The sequence below is a fragment of the Callorhinus ursinus genome, unplaced genomic scaffold (genome assembly GCF_003265705.2).
Source record: "Callorhinus ursinus isolate GAN/ISIS: 27379988/994484 unplaced genomic scaffold, GSC_fseal_2.0 scaffold11, whole genome shotgun sequence".
In the NCBI taxonomy this organism is placed as follows: Eukaryota; Metazoa; Chordata; class Mammalia; order Carnivora; family Otariidae; genus Callorhinus; species Callorhinus ursinus.
In genome coordinates, this window is record NW_027397073.1 from 40,583,860 (window position 1) to 40,589,390 (window position 5,531).

Genomic DNA, 5,531 nt, shown 5'->3' on the forward strand with positions numbered 1-5,531 from the left:
TGATGCTTTAGTCCTCCTTGCAAGGGTCATTAGTGTTTAAAAAAACTAAACTGGATGGAATATGGTACTTTTAGGCTAGGATAGCCTGCATGCGATGCACCAGTAATTAGGATGAATGGAGTGATTTGAAAGAGAGTTGGTCTCAGATCCTAGCTGCTCTCAAATAATGATACTCAAGGAAAAAAACATATTGCCTCACAAGTAACAAAAAAGAAAGCCATTCAAAAATTACATCCCAGCTGTTTCTTTATTCTCTTTTATGAGGTCCGTATACACTGTGCTAAATTCTTTGTGACACCTAGAAGACCAAACCATAGTGGCCAGCCGATGACAGGGAGTAGGCAGAGCGAGGTCCCCGCTGTAACCGGAGCGCCAGGTCTCCCTGGGAGCTGCAGAGCCGTGGGTAGGCAGACAACACCTAAACCCTTAGATGGGGAGATAACTTCCCATGGCTGTGACTGCACATGCATATGGCCCCTGATTTGCCAAAACGACAGCTGAGGTGGCATCACTTCCTTGTAGGGAGTGTGTGCACCATTTCTGTTTGTACCCAGGGGCAAGACAGGTTAATAAGGCCAAGAAGGAGGGGAGGACGTAGGAGTGGGTAATAACTGGAGAGCATCAACCTGGGGGGGAAAAGAAGGAGGGGCGAGGATGGAGGGTGTTCCCTCTTGCTTCTGCCTATGTGTCAAGTGGCAGGAGAAATTTTGAAAGCTGTGAGGAGGAGCTAGTGACTGGGTTTTGGGGTGTTTCGTACCCCACCCTCCCCACTTGTAGGAAAACCTCTGCACATTCAGAGGTAATTGAATTGGAAGGAGGAGGACTGACCTGGAAATAGGAGGAAAGCAATTCTCCTGCTCTTCCTTCTGTCTTTTATCGCTTGCCTCCTGACTCTCCTCCAAACCCAGCTCAGCTGCGCCAAGGTGGCCGCAGCATACCCCACGCACGTGCCAGCCATTGGGGAATCTGCTAAAGCCACCCTGTGCATCCCAAGCTGCCCTATTATCCAGCCACCATCCCTGACCATTGGGACCACTTCTGATGGCTGTGGCCTCGGCTGCCCCAGGGAGCATCTTCTGTAAGCAGCTCCTTTTCTGTCTCCTGGTGAGTAACAACCAAAGGATTAGGGAACTCAAGCATGTCACTACGTGCTTCCTCCCTCCAGTTTAGGCTTGAAAGGCAGTAGGGGTGGCAGTGGAAGGCAGAGAAGATGGACTGGGAGAACAAAAACAGAGCTGAGGAAAAGTCAAGGAAGGGTTGAGAGACCTGTGACCTGGGATGGCAGGTGTTTTGTTTATTCTTCACGCGCCCACTGCCAGGACATTAATGTTTTTCAAGGGAATCCCCTGTTCAGTCTTGCTCTGGTGTTTTCCTAAGGAGTAGTGGAATGACTTCATTCCTCGGGCATTTGGCCCAAAGGTTCTGAGGTTTGCTTTTGCTAGGAGTCATTAAATAAGCTGTCGATATTTTACAGTTTAGTTCCACTGAGCTGCAAGAAGAGGAAAAGGAGCCTGGGTGAAGTTGCAAATTATCCAGGACTTTCATTTTACCCACCAGGAGCTAAGAGACAAGCAGAACTCCTAGTTTGAGCAAAGGGTTTAACTTGAGAAAAACAATAAAGAAAAATGTGACCGTCACTGAAAAAATTCCATTAAGTTGACTTCCACTTAGGTTTTTCAGAGTTTTGTACATGTGTACTCAGGTGCTATTTTTCTTTGGTAGGAATGAGGGAGAGGGCATTTGTCCAATATCTCCACCTGGCATTTTCTGAGCTGGGAATTTCCTTTTTTTTCTCTCCATTTTGGCAAAATCCTTTAGCTTCAAGTTATATTTTTAGAATTTAAAGATTTAACTGTATGGGGGTAAACAATTTCTCCATATAAATATATGATGCAGGGTTGATGGTCAAATTCTCATTCTGTAACTTCCTGGGGTAGGGGGGACAACAACAACTTCAGAGACCACCTTAAATTAGTATTAGGTAAAATGCAGTGAAAGATTTCTGAGGGATTCGTCCAGATTTCTTTTGCTTCTGGTCTCTGCTGTGTCCAGTATCCTTTGGTTCATCCCTTGCCCATCCACCCTTAACCCCCATAATAGCTAAAAGGTTGTCTGACCCCAGCTCCCTCTAAGTCATTAAGCTGCGAATTTAACTTGAAGACTGGAACAGTACTTCTGCAGACCTCCATTGGCTATGCCTACAGAGGCAGAAGCAAAGAAGTGGGGGTCCTAGGGCGGGAAGGAAACAAGATTGGTGTGGAAGTGGGAATGTGGCTACATCCTATGAGAATCATGTGTGTGTATATATAGGTTAGATATATGTATATACACACGCATATATATACATACAGATGTGTGCATACATATATATATTTTGTCAATTAAAAAATACTCTTTCCATGTCATATATTTAGATCATTACTAATAGGATTCTTTATGTTCAGAAAGTTCTTGGGCTATAATTTAGTTTATTCCTTGGCATTAAGAATGAGTATATTAAAAAAGTCAAATAAGAACGTCTTATGTTTTAAAAAAGTGGTTATTTAAACCAAATACAATTCCAACAAATTCATTCTGCAACTATCTGTTAAACACCTACTATGTGCTGAGCACAGAGTTTCTGACAGAGAACAAGAGAGGTGTGGTTTTTCCCCTTCAGTAGCTCACAAGGTAATGGAACTGAGGCCTGGAAACAGAAAGAACATTGCATGGCCATATGATTAGCCTTATGCTACATTCCGGGAAGGGGAATGTGGGGGTGTTGTGAAAACATATAACAGGGAGGCTAAAAAATAAAATAAAATAAATACAATTAATTAATTAAAGTGAATACAAATTGACTTTTTAAATTCCAGTTTTTTTGTATTATCTGCATAACAGTTTTTGTAAAATTACAAACTATTTAAATAGGCTGATATAATACGGCAAGTGGAATTGAATTGAGTTGGAAATGAACTACACACTCTGGGTATGGACGATAATGCCCTCCTCTTTCTTTCTCCCAAATAATATGTCCCATAACTCTAAAATACATCCTCAGAAAAATTAATCATAAAATTGACTTGTTTCTGGGAAATCTAGCTCTGCTCTATCTTATATTTAAATAATCAAAAGGCAGTCATTTTGATAAACAGAAGAGGAAGCAAATAAATACAAAAGGCCAAGAAAAAGAAGCAAACTATGTTTTGAAACTGTCGATACTTTTAAGCTAATAACTTTTTTCCCCCAGACAGTTTATCTTCTTTCCTTTAACTACTTAGCTTTCTAAAACAATAGCTGTGTCTTGAATTTAGTTACCAATCTTTACCCAGTTGAAGGCTACTCCCTATGTTTTGATTTATATTTCTTTTTAGACCAGTTTTTTGATTCGAGATCATTCAGACTTTCAAGTTTACGCCAAACCAGTCCCAGGAGTGACCTGAGATGAGTGAAGATTTGTGGGTGTTGTTCTTTGCGAGGTTAAAAAAAAATCCTCATGGTTTCTAGCCTTAATCAACTATAACTTCAAATTGTGTGGGGTTATTGGAAATGATGATTTGTGTACAAATATGTGATCATTAAATTCCAAAGTTAAGTACTTTCTTCATGCTAAGAAATCAGGGTGACATTTATGGATTGGCCTTAGAGATGACAGTCTTTATATAAAATCAATTGTTTGTAACCCATTTTTTTTTTAATGGTACAATAGGATTTGGGTTCTAAGAACTACTGTTCATTTTAATTTTCATTAATACTAAATGACTGTGGTGCCCCTAAAGCCACTTCCTTTGCTTTTCCCTTTTAAAATGAATATGGGGGGGGTGCCTGGGTGGTGTAATCTGTTGAGAATTGCACTCTTGGTTTCGGCCAGGGTCCTGATCTCAGGCTCATGGAATTGGGCATCAGGCTCAGAGTCTGCTTGAGACTGTCTCTCTCTCTCCTTCTGTCCTTCCGCACCCCCCACCTTCTCTCTCTCTAGAATAAAATAAATAAATCTTTAAAATAAAATGAATATGAAAAATATTGAAGGACCAGAAGATAAATTTGTTTCTGAAATTGACATTATTTTTATCAATAAGACAAAATTGTAATGTGAAAGTTTGTGATCAAATATAATTCCTGATTTCTTCTTCTTCTTTTTTTTTTTTGAGGTTTTAATATTATCTTGCGATGCTTGTCAGAACATTTCTCTTCAAGTTCCTTCTCATCTTCAGGCCGAAACACTTGTAGGCAAAGGTGAGAAACGGCATTAAGAATTTCATAGTTTTAACTGCTACATTTAGCTTCAGGCTGCTCTTGTAAAGTTTGGGATAAAGCCATGTAATAGCTACTTGGCATTAAAATTCAACATAAAATGAAAGATGGACTACTTGTTTTTTGGTAGTGGTTAGAAACAATTAAAGTACCAAGTTAGTTGTATACTCTTCTTGCCAGAAAAATTAGCAAACATCAAAGGGCTAAATTAGCTTAGTTCAGACTAATGAAGGCATGAAAACCAGAGGCATATTTTTATCCATATCAACTAATCTGCTGCCAAAATTCCAAAGCCAATGCTCTTTAATTGATTAGATATAAAACAGATGTGTTAAAATTTAAATGTCCCTAAATAATATTCGTGGTTGAGGTTGACTATAATGAACAAGTACCCCCCCAAGAATTTATGTGATCTGTTACAGAGAATAGCTTGTGGGGAAAGTCAAATAAAATTTCAACAAGTCTTACTATCACAGCCATCCCTCAAGCATAGGCTGGTCGCTCTGAGTCCAAAGGTCACATTCCTTTTATCAGGTTTTTCTTTGGCCTTAAGTTTAGACCTTGAATACAGAAGTGGTATCCTTTCCAAGACAGACATCATTTTGCCCAGTGCTTTGAAGTTTTAAATTAATCCATTGCCTTATATCTTCTAAAAACACTTAAGAGATAATACAACCTATACTCTATAGACACATAGCAAATGTGCTAAATATGTTAAATATGAATCTGTAAGTGAAATATTTTGATAACAACCCCATTATATATATTAAGTATTACTCAGGTATAGGCCAATTTTCTTACTTTTTGCAAGATAGTTTTAGTTATCAAAGATTGTTGCTGACATGTTTCCAAATCTACTGATACCATACAGTTATATACTACATATAAAATGATAAATTTGTATGTATATGTACAAACCCATAAGTAAGAGTTAAAGTGGAAACAATAAATCCAGGGACACTAAGAAAATATTTTATATCTCTTCACAAATTGATTTATGATGAAAATAATGGAAACTATGACTCCATTTATTTAATTATTTAATTTCCATGGCCCCTCAATTTTATAATAGCAGGTACTCAACAAGCTCCAAGCATAACCTCCCTCTTTTTGCTTCTCACGGACTTACTGTCAGTTGTCATTCCTGTAAAACCTGTTCTATTCCTGTTTTATTTTACAAATTACTGCGAATGTCTTCCCTGCAGTGAATCTGAAGGAATGCTTCCCTTCGGCCCGCCTAATCCTGTCAAGCGATCCCGACTTCAGGATTCTAGAGGATGGTTCCATTTACACAACAC